At 42.3% G+C, this 19,048-nt stretch overlaps 1 long non-coding RNA gene across 1 annotated transcript in view; it reads right to left on the reverse strand.

Moving 5' to 3' along the window:
• Positions 1 to 19,048, reverse strand: part of LOC141276391 (uncharacterized) — a 298,695-nt gene that overhangs the window by 165,089 nt on the left and 114,558 nt on the right. The window contains exon 2 of the long non-coding RNA XR_012325889.1: positions 17,819 to 17,917. This is a non-coding gene — a long non-coding RNA (uncharacterized lncRNA). The remainder of the gene's footprint in view (positions 1 to 17,818; positions 17,918 to 19,048) is intronic.

Consider the following 19,048-nt stretch of genomic DNA (forward strand, 5'->3'; position numbering starts at 1 on the left):
GCAGGGGACACAAGTTCGAGCCCTGGTCTGGGAAGATCCCACATGCCGCGGAGCAACTAAGCCCGTGAGCCACAACTACTGAGCCTGCGCTCTAGAGCCCACGAGCCACAACCACTGAGTCCGTGTGCCACAACTACTGAAACCTGTGTGCCTAGAGCCCATGCTCCGCAATGAGAAGCCACCACAATGAGAAGCACACGCACCGCAATGAAGAGTAGCCCCCGCTCGCTGCAACTAGAGAAAGCCCACGCACAGCAACAAAGACCCAACACAGCCAAATAAATAAATAAATAAATTTTTAAAAAAAAAAAAAAAAAGGCAAACTATAGGTTTCCCCCACTACTTGAAAGTAGTGTTCCTATGAAATCTTTCATAACTTGAAATGGTGTAAAGAGAAGAAGCAATTACCTTAGGGTACATCTTGCTAATGAATGCATAAAATAAATCAAGATAATGCACAGATGCTCACAGACACAGCTCAGAGCTATGGAGGCTGGATGTTGAGATGCTGACTATAGCTCCTGGGGAAGGAGCTTGTGGTGTGCTGCCTTTGTAACAGCTCCTGCAAAACCAATACTGAACGCTATTTTCCCTTTATGCCTTTTTTTGTAATAGGAAAATTCCTCTTCCAATTTCTTTCAGTTAATGAAAACAGGTACTAATGTAGATCTTTCACAAAAGTGGCATAAATTTTTGAAAAGCAGGGGATACCTGTTTACTTTGAGATAGAAAATAACATGTGCTGTGTAGACAGGATACCAGGGAGATTTGGTGGAATGAGAAACCACACCGTAAGAAATCAATAGATTCTTTTAAAATTATAATTTTTTTTTTTTTTTTTGTGGTACGCGGGCCTCTCCCTGTTGTGGCCTCTTCTGTTGCGGAGCACAGGCTCTAGACGCGCAGGCTCAGTAGCCGTGGCTCACGGGCCCAGCTGCTCCGCAGCATGTGGGATCTTCCCGGACCGGGGCATGAACCCGTGTCCCCTGCATCGGCAGGCGGACTCTCAACCACTGCGCCACCAGGGGAGCCCTGAAATTATAATTTGTAATACAAAATTTTCTGAAGAATCTAAGGTAATTTTATCAAAAATGGAAGGATTGTTCCACCCCAAATTTCCAGATCCTTCACATCCAGTATATGCTATACATGACAATTTTATGTGTAAACCAGCAATCTATATTTTATGCCCAAATCTTACGATATATAAAGAAAAGTTTTTTTAAATTTTTATTTTGGGGCTTCCCTGGTGGCGCAGTGGTTGAGATCCACCTGCCAATGTAGGGGATGCGGGTTCGTGCCCCGGTCCGGGAAGATCCCACACGCCGCGGAGCGTCTGGGCCCGTGAGCCATGGCCGCTGAGCCTGCGCGTCCGGAGCCTGTGCTCCGCAACAGGAGAGGCCACAGCAGTGAGAGGCCCGCGCACCGCAAAAAAAAAAAAAAAAAAAAAAAAAAAATTTTCTTGTTTTCTCTCCTCTTATTTACTGAGTGTGATGACAGTGGCAGATAATTTAGTAAAGATTTTTTACCCGTTTTCAAAATTATTCTTACAATGTAAATCTGTATACTTGGAAGCACAGAATAAACCCCTAGATTAGGGATTCAAGCACAGGTGGGGTTAGAGAATGTTCATATAGCAGCCAGTGGTAGCCTTGGACACTCACCCAGGTCTATGACTGGTTGACTGATACACAAGGAAGGTGGAGAGAAGGGGAAGGCGGTAGGGGTGGGATGAATTGGGAGATGGGGATTGACATATATACATTATTGATATTATGTATAAAATAAATAACTCATGAGAATCTACTGTATAGCACAGAGAACTCTACTCAGTGCTCTGTGGTGACCTAAATGAGAAGGAAATCCAAAGAAGAGGGGATATATGTATACATATAGCTGATTCACTTTGCTGTACAATAGGAACTAACACAACATTGTAAAGCAACCATACTCCAATAAAATTTTTTTAAAAATAAGAAGGTAGAGAGACCACTCACAACAAATATACCCACACTCTGAATTGTCTTTCTTTCTATGGATTTCTGTAGATTTCTACTGATTAGCCATATCTCCAGCTCAGTTCCCCTGTGCGGTTCTAAGAAAGGGTTTAGATTTCCCTGCTAAATGGATTTGGAATATGCAGGCTATGGGGGAGGACTGGGTTTGAGGAATGTGATAGATACTGCTAGTTAACTGTCAATATCCTTTTTTATTTCATTTTAAAAACCCTGTGGAGTTTTAGCTGGGTCCATGGCTGTCCAGCAAAACAGCACATTCCCCAGACATTCTTGCAACTGAACGTGGCCATGTGACTATGTTCTGCTAATGACAGGTGAGCAGATGCAATACATCTTAACTCAAGAGTATGTCCTTAAGAAAAATGGGCATGCAGACTTCTTGCCTTTCCTCCCTCCCCGCTTCCCATTGGCTGGAGATAGAGACAGAAGCCACATATCAAGGATACAAAGTCCTGTATCTCTGACTGTTGTGTTAGAAATAAATTTCTATCATGCTTAATATACTATACTTGAGTCTCTGGTACAGCAGCTTACTCTGTACCCTAAGCAATAGAGAGAGGAGAGAGAGTAATATAGGGGCCATTAAACTCAGCAAAATTAAGTAGCCCAAATGAACATAGTCTTGGCCAGGTTTGTGAAAGTAGTGCTATCAATAGAAGAAAGCGTCTGCCCAAGTCAGGACTTTGCATTAATCACCTGGCTATTTTCTACCTTGGACATGGCCATGTACTCACAGTTTCCACACATGACTTAATGTTTGCTCATGCTACATGGTCACTGACAACAGTGTTTTCTGGACCAGAGGAACCAACTCATTCAGCAACACTGAGAAGAGCAACCATTCCAGGAACAGGACAAGAGTTTTTAGAGACTCTAAAACAGTGTGAGCCTCTCTGTTGCTTTTCAGAGCTAAAATTTAATGCTTCTTGAGTTTCTCAGCTGATATGGTCCTCTCATTTTATTTCCTAATAGAGAAGAGAAGTTATTTTCTAAGCTGTAGCTTCACAAAAACCATTTCCCCTTAGATAATGAGGAATGTAACAGAGAGGAACTCCAGGGAACAGGGATTTCTTTCCCTTAAATATAGCCCCTCTATGGGGGAACCTAAGAAATCTAGGATTTTCATATCTGATTGTTGAGGTTGACCAGATGCTTAATTTAGAAATCTGAATAGTTTTATTTCAAGAAATATTTAAATTAGTTCAATTAACGGTATAGGACTGGGGATGGGGAGGGGGGCACAAAAAAGTAAATATTAGAAATATAGAGATCTCCCGAAATTTGAGGGCAGGAAACAAAGTAGATGTGGGAAGTGGTAGAAGTGTGAGCTGGACAACCAGACTCAGGGTGGTTCCTGGGACCCCATCAGCAGACACCCTTGGGTTTCATTCTACTCTTCACCATTGACCTGATTCAGCTCCTCCCGCAGGAATCCCCTGTGTTTTGTCCTGCTATCCACCAGCCTGGGCTCTGAATATCCCAATTCCTAGTTCCTTTCAACAAAGACTAAGAGCACAGGCAGTTCCCAGAGAAAGCAGACTAAGGGTGAACCAGGAATCCCAAAACAATCCCACTATCGCAGTGGTTGGGGGACAACACAAATGCCTGTGATTTACAGGATAAGTTGAGGACAGAGAGCTGAATTCTTGATTGCCTTTCTAGCTCTGTGATAAATACCTTTGGCCAAGGTCATCTAAGCTAAGAGATCTTAATTCATCTATTTATTTATTCATTCAAACATTCACTCAATAAACATTTATGAGCACTTGCTCTGTGCTATGGACTAGGAAAACAAAATTGAATAAAAAAAGGATCTTATTCCTTCAGCTCACAGGCAAACACATAAACAGTTACTTCCCAGAGAGCTGCAGTATTTGAGGAAGGTCACATATAACTCAAAACATGAATTTAAAAATAACTGGTTGATATATGGTTTGAAATGGTTTTCATGTAAACTAATGTTTAAACTAAATGTGAATTCATTTTCATAAGTAAACGTATTTGCACAAAAACCGTCCACATTTCTTAAAGAGGTCAGCCGGCAGGAGATCAGAGCATGCCAGGGTGATCTTCCTTGTGCTAGTGAGACATACCTTACTGCAGATAATACCTGCCATCTACCCGCTATGCCACTGTTGTTAAGGGTCTCAAATGCCAGTTTTAAATCCTCTATCCCTGTTTAACGTCGCTTAACCAGCAAAAGATGAATCAAGGATACCCTTGTTCCGAGAGCATCCAAGAAACGTTTTCCTTGTCTGACACAGATAAATCCAGATACATTCTTTTTGCCCACTGCCAATGGATCTAAACTAACACTGCTTTATCAAGGTTGTTATAATAGGCCTTTCCCATTTTTTAAGTCAGTTTCATGGATTCACTTGGGGATGCAAAAGATTAATTCATCTTTTTTTTTTTAAAACCTTAAACCACTTACATTTCCTTGATATGTGTAAGTTAGTTGGTTTGGTTTGGGTTTTATATTCTACCCTTTTATACATCGTTCCATATTTTAAAGTTTTTGTGGTACGTGAAATACTGTGTGGGGTTTTTTTTCCATTCAAATGTCTTAGGTTACTGATTAACTTCATTATATTTAACCATACAGTTGTTCACTAACACCGCACTATTACAATTTGCACAAGTGGCTGCCAGCAATGTACATTATATATTTAATGGGGTATTGTTATGTTACAGTAAACAACTTAGTACCTATATAGTTTCAAACAAGAGAAATCTTCAGATTCTTGGTAATTTTAATATTTTTACAATTGTGTTAAAAAACACAATCTACGGATTGGTCAATGCAAACCTGGATAACCAAAAATAGATAATACATATATGACAAAACATGAACTTAGTACTTTTCTAGAACAAAGGAGGGCATGACTAGTGTCACAAGGAAGGTGGGATTAGGTGGGACACTGTTGGGGAGAGGTACGTTTGTAGGTGTCGAGGAAAAGCTGCACAGAATAGCTCTCATAATATAACTATTAATGGAAATAAAAGAGAAAATATGTTTTCTCAAAGCTAATACAGGGAGGATATAGGATGGCCTAATTGCTCTAAAAATTGAGGACCTTTTACAGAGAAGACATGACATCCATACAATCAGTGTAAGGTCAGACAGTCTCTGTGCCAACCATCTGATAAGCAATGGGATATGTCCTGCTGTTAAGGAGTATTCAAAACAAGATACTTATAATTATTTCCATAAACTCCCCCTCCAACCAGTTATCTCTCAACAATACCTAAATGCATTTTATAATAACAAGTGGGCCTTCAAAAAACAAATCCAAAGTTGTATTTGGCCAACTAACTTTTATCGTCTTCCTATATAACAGGATAGTGTATGGCCCATAAAAGCAGCACCTTTCAGCTTCCAATTCAACTTAGCCACACACCTTTCAAGAAAAAGTTATGTCACACCATTGTAAAGCAATTATACTCCAATAAAGATGTTTAAAAAAAAAGTTATAAGTCAAAATACTGTTGGTTCCCTTTAAAAAAAAAATACAGAAAATAGCCCATTAGGATTTTTTTCCCCAAATAACTGAGGAGAAAATAACAAAGCAAAAGAAAATAACCGTGAAAAGCCTACCGTACTTTGTAACACTTTTTCTCATTTTTAGGCCACCATCACTGATTTTAAGTCATCATCCACTTAAATTGCCTCACAGAGCATTTCACTTGGTGTACCTGTGAACAGATGCAATGCAAAGAGAAACAACATTCCTCTTTCCCAAGACACTGTAATGACCTCAGCACAAGAGGTAGCGAAGAAAAGCTCCTTTCTATTCTCTTTTTTCTCTTTCTCTTTTCCTCCCTGATACCTGTAAAGACTTCCCTTGGAATGAATGTGGAACTCATCATTTGATGATGAATTTGCATGTCGATCGGCAGCCAGTGTAGCAGCCTTCAGATTAGGGACATTCCGCTGCACACTAAAAGGCACAAAGAACAAGAAGTGCATTTCCATCTGCCCTTCCTTTCCAGTCAGTGCATTCCCAGCCGTGTCTATTGATGAGCACTTGGAACAATACCAAAATGCAGTGTAAGGTCAATCCTGCAGTTTACTTCGCTGAGCTAAAGGAACAAAGAGCAGAAGAAAGGTCTTAAACCCAGCCATCGTAAAGGGGCGGGATGAAGGATGAAAAATGGGTCTGATGGGCAGTTGCACAGAGTAAACGTATTTGGAGAAGCAGCAGCTCCAGCTGAGATAAAACCAACGATGATTTGTATTTTGTACTGTATCTTCAGGGGATAAAAGCACTTCTATCAGACAGCACTGGAGGCAAACTTGAAACACTGCAGTAAATGTTCCCTGCCAGGGAAGGAATAAAACCTCCCATAATTGCTGAGGAGTGTTAAATATCTGATTGTGCATGCCTCTCTCCTCCCATGGTGAGGCAACTCAACCAGGCCCTCTTTTTAACTCTACCAGCCCCTGGTAACCCAACAGTTGGCTGGGCCCTGCTGTCAACAAAGCAACAGGATACTGGGTTTTACTTGGGTAAATACCAGTAATTGTAATTTGTGGGATTATTTGTCTTTAAGCCTTTTTAAAGTTATTTCAAATAGGAAGCCCTGCAACATCACTGCTGACAAAATAAGAGTTGCAGGGGGAGAGGCAGAGTTAGTATTCAAATGCAAATATTTTGGGAAGGAGAAGGCGGGCTTACAAGGCCATTAAAGCAAAGGTGGGAATTTTCTTTCTGAATAAAGAGCAGATGCAACATATTGCCTCACCATTTGGCAAAACCACGTGACAGTGGCCAACTGCAATGAGGAGGCACCCCAGGTAAAGGGTATGAGGAAGGCAAAGGCCAGAAACACAGGCAAAACTGGGCACATCTTGGCATACCCTCCTCAGTTCTCCTCCCAGAGCTAGATCCAGCTCATCCCTCAGTCTCGCAACTCAAGGGCGGCCCAGCAGCATCAGCATCACCTGCGAGCTCGTTAGAAACACAGAATCTCAGGTCCTGCCCCAGACCTGCTGAATCCAAGTCTCAAGAGGTGGGACCCAGTAAGAGTTCAGAACCACAGCTTTAGATTATACAAAAACCTTTCCTGACTCCTTCAGCACTCAGCGTACCCTCTCTTCTCTGAATCCTGTATCCCATATTGCTCTGCCAACCACAAGGCATCAACAACGCCTTTGCACACAGTGGGGATCCAACAAACACTTGCTGATTTGCCTTGGTCTCGCTGTTTTCCTGTGTATTTATGTGCCCTGATTCACCCATTAGATGTCAAATTCTTTGAGAACAGGGATCCATTCTCTCTTAGTCTTCTTTGAACCCTTCTCCATGCCTGGTACACATTGGCGCTCATTAATTACTGAAGGGTTGATCTGGGCATTGGGCCTCCTGTTTCTATTGGGGGATATTACAGTAAATGGTATTGAGTAGATTCTTCACTGGCAAGGGATGGTCAGCATTTTCCTACTTTAGTTACCCTGACAAAAGGACATGGCAGCCTAAACGGAGTGCAACCGGGCTCTCTGATTATCTTCAAGTGACTCAGTTCCTCCCATCTGCAAAGCAGGTGTGGAAAATCATAAATGCATAAGTAAATATTTTGTAGAGATATTAAAACTTAACTGAAAGACATTTATCCTTGGGGGAAAAGTTCTGAGTAGAGGCAATCTAGCATAATCTGTGAATGTGCAAAAGTCAAATGCACCCTTTTACCTTGGCTGTTTATGAGAAAGCCTATCGCTAAATTCTAAGGATTACATGGAGGTGATCCATTTTAATCCCCAAACAACTAAGTGAACTGGATGTAATTTGTTCTCAAGTAGGGCAAGGAAACTGAGGCCCAAGGAGATGAAATAATTTGCCCAAAGCCACCAAGTTACTCAGCAAAGCACAGATTCTAATACTAGGAGACTCCAGAGCCCATGCCTGTCCTTACACATCCCACTGGAGGAAAGAAAAATAGGAAATTAAACAATGCATCGAAATGCAACCTGAAGGTCTTTCTGTACACTCACAGGAATGGAAATGCCTGCCAACTGGAGGGACCTAAACTTTATCCACCAGAAGACAGATATGCTCAATGTGGCAACTTTGTAATTATAATTGCACAGGTAGGTGAAAGAAATAGCATAGCATAAATCCGTGTCTATACAATGTCACACAGCTAAATTTTTCAACAAAAATCTTCCACTAATCATCAAGATACTTATAAATAATGGGTCCCTGAATTTTTCACTTCTTCCTAAAATGTTTGGGAGACATATAGACTTACTCAAACGTCCAAAACTTCTTAAGGAGACTTGCCTCCAAAGAACTCTGACATTAACAAAAAAACACATCAAGAATCTAAGATGTTTCTTATTGTTCATATTATCTGAGCACAGAAAACACACTAGACACCATACAGAACATTAAGGGAGACTATTTCAATAGAAAGTGTTCATAATATAAATTAGAAAGACACAACCTAAATTAAACAGACACAGTCTAAATTAGATATACAACATCATCAGAGCTCTGATTTCCTCCCAGCAGGGACTGTAGGAGAGGAAGTTTCCTGGAGTTTCTGACACACAGAAACTGGCCTGCGTTTCCCAGGTCATTCGTTAAATTTTATTGTGCACGCTCTGGATCCAAATATTGACCTTGTTGTTTTTCTGACTGAGTCTAGCATGGCTGAAAATAACACTGACATCATAAGGTGGGGTGGAGGCATTAGGGGTGAGAAGTTTACAGTCTGTCAGTGTGTTTCAGAAGAATTGTACTTTTTTAGGAAATTTCAGCTTGACTGGAAAGGCTTTATTATCATCAAGTTTGCCACAAAAGGCAGAACTTCCTGCCTTGCTTGTTCTATTTTCTTCCATCGGAGAGTAGCCTGGTGCAGATGGAAAGTGCCCTCAGCGTATTCTCCTAAGCAGCAGGAGGGAGTGGCTGCCTGCACCCCAGACAAGCCCCAAAGTCTGGGGCTTTGTGGATGAAAATAAGACCATTAGCATCCTGTACCTGTATAATTCTCTTAACACTGTTCTTTCTTGGCTAACAAAGCCTCTGAACAGCCTCTTCCATAAATATCTCAGGTGCAGAATGGTTGGATGGCTTGTTCAAAGTCACCCAGGGAATTAGTGCAGGAGCAGGACTGAGATCGGCTCTCTGGACACCTGGTCCACTGTTCTGCCCTCTGCCTGGTGCCAAAAGCAAATCCCCTTCTAGCAGAACTGGTCAAGGGAAATACGGTGCAAGCAAAATGTGAGCCACGTATATCCCTTTAAATTTTCTAGTGGCCATATTTTCAAAAGTAAGAAGAAAAGGTAAATCCAGTTTTAATAATAGATACCACTTAACCCAATACAACCATCATTTCAACAAATAATTGATATTAAAAATTGTTAATGAAATATTTTACATTATTTTTTCACATGAAGTCTTAAAAATCTTGGGTGTATTTCACACTTTCAGCACATCCCAATTTAGATGAGCCCCATTCCAAATGGTCGCTGGCCACATGTGGCCACCTTATTAGATAAGGCAGCATTATAGCGTCTGTCTGAAATATGTGAAAAGCACAGCCCTGCCAAGTCCAGCCATGGGTCAGACAGCTCCTTCGTGGTCAGGACTGTTCAAGTGAGACCCACACAACAGCTCCATTGGGAAGTGGGAGAAAGGTTTCCAGGCAGCCTCCAACCCTAAGGAGACTCTTATCCTTGATATAAAGCCCCAGAAACTATTAACATTTTCCCTCCCTACACTGCCAAGCAGACAGCATGCTCACTCAGACTCCTGCAAGCCCTGAAGGGTCACTGTAGAGGAGAGCTGCAACACATGTCTCTAACAGATTATTAGTTTATTAAGAAAAACAGAGAAAGCACATTTAGCGTTGCCACAAATATCTACCAGGTGACAACTCTGTGTCAAGCATGGAGCTCTGTTCTGGAGATATAGCAGTGAACAAAATCGACATGCTCCTTATAGAGCTCACCTTCTAGTGGCGACAACCTGAGAAATAAACAAACACACATGCAAAAAATAATTACAATCTGTGATAACCCCTACAAAGGAAATAAAAAGGATGAAGAGAAAATGACATCTAGTGAATGTTCACTACAAACCAGGCACTGAGCTAGTCTCCTTTACCGTGTTAGCACCATTTATTAGTGCTTAAAGCATATCAGAAAAATATGCTAGACTATTTATTTATATTAGCACTTGTTCTCACAATAATCTTGCAATCTCCATTTTACACATAAAGGTCACACCACTAGTAAATGTAATATCCAGGATCCAAGCTCAGAACAGACAACACCATTCTCTTTCTACTTTACCATGATGCCATTCATTTTTATATCATGTGGATTTGTTGAACAGCAATAAGGAATAGAAATTGCACCAACCCTGTGTGGGTTAGAAAGAGCCTCTACTTTAAGAACTAAACTTCAAGCCATTTAAAATAAGATTTCTAAAAAGCGCTGAAATGCAGACATCAATTCAAGCATCAGGGCGTGGTGGGTGAGGGATTACCAATGGGCTGCATCTCCCAGATCAACTCTTGAGGATGCCTGAGAATGGTGTGAGGGCATCTGGGCTCAAGGCCAAGTAGGCCTTAATCAATTAGCTATGTGTGCTCTGTCTGGGGACAGGTAGAAGAGACACACTGGCTAAGTATTTATCATCCCTGAGTCTGACTCAAGGCCACCACAAACCCAAGAACAAACCCCCGGATCCTGGACTAAGAAATGGATCTAACCTGAGACCATACTTTGTTTGGTTAAATGCCAGTCAAAATCAGTGAGTTCTGCCGACCCTGGCTGAGGGCATATTTAGCATCCTGGGGCTCCATCATCAGACCTGAGCCCCTCACAGGACCCAGGGCAAATCCATAGACACTGAACTGCCTACAAGGTAGATTCAGGCCCAGATCACTCCGGGTTCACATCTTACCAAAACTCCAGTGAGGCGGGCTTAGTAGTTGACAACCAAATTACACCGTAGTTGTAACTTATTTGTAATTTGCCCATGATTTATTTATCATTAAATTACTTGCGTATAGTTTGTTAAATCTACATCGCAGTGTAGATTTGGTCATTTTCCACTAATCATTTTGTTGCATTTTAAAAGCCTCAGGTTAAAAGTACTTCTTTCAGGTTATATAAGCACAAATACCTAGGCAGGCAGAACCAATAGGTGTTTCCAACCTAACGCTGAGGCCCCTAATGGGCAGACATCGCTTTAGGTCAGCAGTGCCCACACGGGACACTGAACTGGGGACAAACTACATGACCAGTGCCATTTCTCTCCCCAGGGACTGGTTTACCTAGACCACATGTCCCACTAAGTCAGAGGAGGATTTCCAAAGACCAAAGGAGTCACACACAACACGACAGCACCCCCTATGCAGCTCATGGCCCTCCCCCGTCCTCTCTAATCCCGGGAAGTGGTTACACTACCTTCCAAAAGAGACCACCTCAAAATCTCCTATGACTCCTACCTCGCCAACCTAAACCCTGGTATTACAATGTTTTCCACAAGAGTCAGTCACAGGGAATGCGAAAATCTCCCTCCCTTCCGATCATGGCACAGTCACAGGAGAACATAATCTCTGGATGAGCAAACTTCCTCTTCAAACAAAGGAATATTTCTCCCTGTGCAGCGGGAGACATTTAGCCCTTCTAATATCCCCTGTTGTGGAAGGTGAGCCTTCCAGGCTTCGCTGATGGGGATAATTACAAGGGGATTTTCAGTCAGGGCCTACAGGTGGGAAGAAGGGAGGGCCGGAGGAGAAAAAGCAAGAATCCCAACCGTTTTTTCATGTCAGGGAAACACCTTCATGCTCAAAATGAGCATAGCTTCTTGATCACTGACCTCCCCCTCACGTAAAAAGTCTTCTCATGTGTGAAAAGATGCTTGTAAATACGGTTCCCACAGGCTGAGATGTTGAAACGTCTGAGAGACTCTAGCACTTCTCGGCCCGGCCCACAGAAGGGCCATGCCAGGGAGACACTCTCTCACAGCCTCTGCCACCTTTACTCCACATTGTCTGCAAGCAGCCAGGGTACACGCTGACAGTCATTTCACAGGTAAAGCTGCTCACACACACCAGAAAAGCAGAAAGCCTACTACTGCTTGGAGTGTCCAGGTACCCACCAGTCCACCTGCTTCGACTACCGGGCCACTCAGAAGCCTCATTTCAAGGGCAACACATCAGAGAAGGGGAGAGATGTAAAAGGCAAAAAGACAGCTGACTACCGTCTAAGGTGAGTGTCTCTGTGGACAGGCGCGTTTCCAGTTCAGTGATCTGAGCTGGAAAGCGGGACATGGGCTGTCCTAAAGAGCTTGTCCTAAAGATCTCCCCTAAAGTGCGAGGGGAGATCTTGTCAGCCTCTCCACCACCTGGAACTTCTGCAGCGCCTGGGCAGATGGTAGGGCACACCTCCCAACCGGGAAAAGAGTGAGACACTATTTGTGGAACATAACACTAGATGCATTTCAAACTGCACTCAAAATCTCCATTTTCCTTTATTTTGGTTGGTTGGTTTGCTGGCTGGTTGGTCAATTTAACCCGCCCTCCTTCACACCTCTTGTAACCAGATGTCAAGCCCCTCGGTGGGAAAAAGCGAAAAGGAGAGAGGATTCTTCAAAGGATGGTATGGTTGGGGTATATTATTTCTGAAGGAGAGCAACATGGAGTAATAACATGTAATGTTTTTATGTCACTCAGAATAAAAATACATTTGGCCTCCTTTCTCAGAAGAAGGACCTCCCTGAGCCCTGCATCTCAGGAAAGGGATTGGACCTCACACCTTTCCCTGCACGTCCAGACTGTTCCACTTCCAAGACATTAGTGGAGCAATGAAGTGACCAGGAAGGAAGGAGAACTATCACTAAACTTTTGTTGTTTTATTACACACTTTGAAATACATTCAATTGCTTATAGTTCTGTTTTTCAAAGATTATTCACCTACATACACACACACACACACACACACACACACACACACACACACACACACACACACACACAGTGTTTACCAACACAAAGAATGTGTACTTGCAGTTCCCCTTCCCTGGTGCGCACAGGCTGAAGGACAGAGTGTTCCAGGGGCACGAGTGACTCACTCCCACATGCAGATGGAGGATTGCAGAAGCAGGGCATAGAGAGACTTGCCCAAAGTCAAACAGGCAGTTCCGACACTGGGGCTAAACTTCACTGAAATGTTGTGAACTCAGAAGTAAAGGAAGGAAGAAAAGACAAAGGAAGTAAAAAAGGACAGAAAGGAGAGGAAGGAGAGAAGGAGATCCTAGAGCCTGTCTAGGATCCTAGAATCCTTTCCTGTTCCTGTCCACCTTTTTCTTGTGTGGGCCACTGGGAAAGTAAGCAGGGGGAGGACAGAGAATGGGGCAGTCCTCCTCCCCCTTCTATGATGTCACCTTCCTTGCCACAAGTGTCCTTCCTGCCAAACCTTTCTTTATCCATCTCTCCTTCTCCCCCTCTTTCTCTTACTCTGTCTCGAAAAATTTCTTCTGTGTGTACTAACCTTTTGCTTCTCTCCACATTTGCTCTTATCCAGTTTTCCTTCACATTCCATTTCAAAATTAGTTGCTCTTTTCAAAACTGAACACTAACCTAGACCCAGAATAATCTTAAGAATTATCCATTCCTCTGCAGACTTTTCCTCCTTTACACCCAATGCCCCCCAACTCTGTCTCCTATCCCCCATGACAAGGGCTTCCCAAATCTCTGGATTGAAAGTCCACTCACTTCCCTCCCAAGGTTTCCCCATGTGCTCCAGCAGGGCTCCACCACCAGTTAGAACAGATGCCCGCCCCCCGCCCCCGACAGGTATAATAAACACATGCTGGGATCAAGGAAGCTATTAATAATAATACCATTAAACGAGCCCTGGCAGGCTGGGGTTAATCTAGAAACACACATGCTCATCACACACGAAGCCCATAATACACAATGAGGGAGAATCTTAATTCTCCCACTCACTAGCATTCATTTATATTCCAAAGTCTCCACCTCTCTCCCGACGGAATCATTCAGCACAGTAGGATTTTCTCTGCTCAAACCCACCTTCACTTTAAAAGAACTGAAAAGGCTGGGCTTAGTTCCTGTCGTGGGCATCAAGGCTTTTTCTCTTTGACAACTGGCCTGGGGATCTGCAGCTTCATCTCTTCATCTTTTTTTTTTTCCTGTACACACAGGTGCAAAACCCACAGCGCCCTTATTGAAAGCAATATGTAAGCAATATACATAAGGGTTCACATTGACCTAGTACTGGATGATCTTGGAGGCTAGAATAATGTGATATTAATTTTCGACCAATATGGGTTAAAATGAGCTGCCCCTCACCCCTCCATAAGAAAGAACCCAGAGGCTGTCTCACCTCTGGTTTGACTTTAATAGAATCTGCCCAACACAGAAGTAAGGGTAGTGACAAGAGCTTGGCTCCACAGCTGCCCTTAGCACTCCTTCCAGCCAGAAGGAGCAGGAAAGGTCTGTGCTTGTAATGTCAATGGGAGGCAAAGACACATGCCAGCCTACCAAGCAGCCTAGAGCGGAACCCGCTGAGCCTGTTCCGGCGCCTGCAGTTACCAACTCCCACCTGGAGTCTCCTGAACCCAGGCAGGAACCATCTGGGTCATCCAAAGGTTCCATCTGTTTTCTCCAAAAAGCCATCACCTGTTTAAAAAAAAAAAGCCTACAAGGGAGTGCCCTGCGCTACCCTAGATCATCCAGAAACGATCCCCTCCTTACTCTGTTGTTTTCCAATCCTGATTTTGCAAAACTGCAGGTGGCTCCCCTCATTTCAAGGTATATTGAGAAATTCTTAGATTCAATTCTCAAGACAAAACTCATTCCATTCCGTTTCATTTTTGAAAGTGTCCGGCACCACATTTCAGAGGAAATAGTACATTAAAGTTAAAATTAAGCAGAGGACTACTAATACTCTTGTATCCCTCAAAATAGTAATACTATCAACTGTATTACATGCAGGACAAAAATATTCAAGTCACCTGATTTACTGGGGACCTTTAACTTTAAAGAAGTACTGGACCCAGGGGTTTTTAAGCAGCTCTTCTGGTTTGTGCATAGAGATGAACTCTGGCTCAAATTACATTTTCCCATCCAGCCATTCCTTCACAGGTATGACCTCAGACTGGTAAGGATCTGCACCACTGCCTTCTGTGTTCCTTCTCCAAACTGGCTTCACATGAAATGCAATCAGAGAAATAGATTTCCTCCCAGTGGTGGCCACTGCCTGTATGAAACAGTGGCCATTTCTGGAGATGAAATGTAATTTCAGCTACTGTTTTCATAGGCACACCAATGTTTTTATTCACTCATTCATTCATCATTCAACAAGTAAGAATGGAGCCTCTATTCTCTACCAGGTCGAATGCTAGGTGACTGAGATACAGAAGTGAACAAGAACAACCTATCCCTCTCCTCCTTTGAAGCTGATATTAATTAATTAATAATATGTGACTAAAATATTGCAGACTAGAATAAGTGACATGAAAAGATAAACAAGGATCTAAAATAGAGAGTAACAGGTAGGACTTACCTCTGCATTTAAGCAGAGACTGACTAAAAGAATGAGAAGGAACTCACAATGCTAAATTCCGGGCATTGCCTTCCAATTATTATACATTCAAGGGGAGGAAGAGCAAGTGCAAAGCCCCTGAGGTTGGAAAGAACTTGGTGAGTGCAGAGATTAAAGACATGATTTTCCTGGCGCATAGTAACCAAGGGGAGAATAGTGCAGAAGGAGACGACGTCCACTACCCTGTTACAGATGTGCCCAGCTCCCTGTCTGCTCCCTCTTCTGAAGGAAGTACATCAGAATGCAGTCAGGAAGAGGAATGACATAGATAGAGATGGCCTTGAATCTGCTTTAATTTGTAAAAAGAAGCAATCACAAACCTTGAGACTTTAAATAACATGGGTAATATACTGTTTGTGGCATACAAACTGAGTCCTGAGAATACCCCACCATCATCTTGGAACACCATGTTTGAAAATCTGGAGTCCCACAATCCTGGCTCCTAATGCTGGTCCACACCCCTCAACCTCTCTGAGATTCAGTCTCCAGCTGACACACGATGAGATGTGCTAACAGGACTGACTTAAGAAGGCACATCTTCACTAAATGCTACCCTGAGTAGTAATCCTTTGGATATTTACTTAAAACTCATTAACTGATTGATACTTTATCAAATAAACAACTTCTGCTTAAGCCAATCGTAGAGCCCACTTGCCCAGCAAACACAAAAATGAATGCTCTATAGTAGGGCTGTTCCACAGAAATGTGATGGAAGCCAAAAATGTGAGCCACCCTGTATAATTTTAAATTTTCTAGTAGCCATATTAGAAAAAGGTTTTTAAACACAGAGAAATTAATAATATATTTAACCAACATATCTGAGAAATTTATAACTTTAACACGCAATCAATGTTTTTAAAATTATGAATGAGACATTTTACATTCCCTTTTTTGTACTGTCTTGGAAATTGGGTATGTATTCCACAGTCACAGCACATGTCAATTCGAATTAGCCACATTGCAAGTGCTTAATAGCCACATGAGGCTACTGGCTACTATAATGGACAGTGAAGCTCTATAGAGATAATCAGACTTTTAGACATTTGTGCCCTACGAGCTGTCTTAAGTATAACTGCAAGACTGATGAAGGTTAAGAAAAAATCAACAAAGCAATAAAGAGAGAGCAAATCCCATGCTTCAAAAGTCCATTCTGGTTTCTGAGTGTTGATGAAACTTTCAACTTTCCTGTCTTCCTGAATTACTCATGGAGCATTCATTTAATCGTCTATGTATTCATTCATTCATTCAACAAACAGTAACTGAGCACCTTCTATTGTCCAGGTACCAGGTGCCAGGGACGCAGACATGAACAAGCATAATTCCTGCCCACAAGATGTTCCGTATTTAGGTAGGAATCACCTGACCCAATGAGTAGTCAGCACTCTTCAAGATTTCTCCCTCCCCAGCCAGAATTTTGGAGAAATAGATTCTAGTTTAGACTCCTCTACTAACAAGCTGTGAATCCCAGAGAAAGCATTTTCCCCATCAGAGCCTTTGCTTCCTTATCTGTAAAATGTGAGTTAATCTAAACAACTACTAAGCGTCCTTCCAGTCTGAGATGGCAGCTTCAGCCTGAACGCCACCACCCTGTTTCTTATCCTAATGATGTGTGGGAACTTGGGAGAGCAAGCTGAAGAAAGGCCCCTCCCCCACCTCCACCCATAGGAGAAGATGCAGCTTTGTTTTCTTCTGAATCCTTTCCCTCCTGGGCCTTTTGTGGTTGCAGGAGTGGTCTAGCTTTGTTTTACTTTGTTTTAATTACATTCAAAATTAGCAAAGCAATCCCCATGATCCACCTAGCAGGGTAAATGGCCCATTTGGTACATATGACTACGTGGCGAGACCCCCCTGTCATTACACCAGAGCCCCACACGTATTCTGCTCCCAGGTAGATGATGGCTAAGGAACCTAGAGAGCTTATCTAGCCCATCATTAACCTCATTTTGAGACAGCCCCAGAGGCAGTCCTTCAGCCACCGGCACAGCCGGCTGTCAATTGTGTCAAGCCAGTAACATATTAGTTAGCAGGGGAGCAATCCAAAGAGGTAACCATAGATCCAAATGCCTAAAAGATATTCTGGAATGTGGTAATTATGTCCTGCAGCTGCCAAGGGGGTCCTCTGTGAGTTCACAGATAGCAGTTGTACCATGGGAAGAAGAGGACGGGTAACAGCAGCCAAGCTGTTAATAACAAACAACACGTCTTGGTTCGAACTCACCAAACAGTCCTCCACACTTTAGTCCTGATCCATCTTCAGGTTCCTACAACTGTTCCCAGGAGGCTGGCTTCTTTAGTGTGGGTGCTGTGTATTCTGTTCCTGAACACAAGAGATAAGGGGCAGGGGGGAAAGGGGGAAAGTTAAGAGTAAATAATAGGTGGGTTAAAAGGAGAATATTCTCAGTGTTACCATGGATTCTGTGGCTCTGTTCTTGTAAGTGAAATTTCCCAATTTCCATGATTTTAAAAAACAGGCAATTTTCATACTTTTTCTAATAGTTCTTTTGCTCGTATTAACTAAGCAGTATTCCATTGTACGTATACCAAAATTTTTTTATCCATTCACTTGTTGATGACCATCTGAGTTGTTTACAGATTTGTGCTATTACAAACAAAGCTACCGTGGACATTTGTGTATGAGAGAATGTGGCAAATGTCAGTTAACATTTGGTGAATTTAGGTGATGGGTATGTGGGTTCACTACACTATTCTTGCAACTTTTTCTATGTTTGAAATTGTTTCAAACTAAAAACATACAAAACGAAGTACGATTCTTACTGAACCTGATTAAAAGACACTTAAAACTTTTAAAACAATTATCATATGGTAAAATTGACTTTTAGTGTACAGTTCAATGAATATTGAGACATGTATACATACGTAACCACTACCACAATTGAATATTTCCATCGCTCCAAAAAAAAACCCCTCTGCTATGCCTTGATATTCACACTGTCTCCCTAATACTAACCCCTGGCAACCAGTGATCTCTATACTCCAACCATTCTCTTTGCAAGAATGTCATATAAATGGAATCATACAGTACGTAACCTTTGAGACTGGCTTCAGTATATTTGAGATGCTGCATGTGTCCAAACTGCTGCATGTGTCAATAGCTCATCCCTTTGGGTTGCTCAGTAGCCTCTACCTGTTGTACACTTGGGTTAGTTCCAGTTTGGGGCTATTATGGCCAGAGCTTGTAAAAACATTTGTATACAGGTTTTTATGTGAGCACAAGTTTCATTGCTCTAGGATAAATACACAGGAGCATGACTGCTAGGTCTTCAGTAAGAGTATATTTAACTTTATAAGCAACTGTCAAACTTTTCTAGTAGGGCTGTGCTATTTTGAACACCTGCCAACAATGGATAAGTGTTCCCAGTTGCCCCTCATCTTAAACAGCACTTGGTGTTGTCAGGTTTGGGGGTGTACTGGTATAGGATTGTGTATT

This window comes from Tursiops truncatus, chromosome 14 (genome assembly GCF_011762595.2).
Source record: "Tursiops truncatus isolate mTurTru1 chromosome 14, mTurTru1.mat.Y, whole genome shotgun sequence".
NCBI classification, from domain to species: domain Eukaryota; kingdom Metazoa; phylum Chordata; class Mammalia; order Artiodactyla; family Delphinidae; genus Tursiops; species Tursiops truncatus.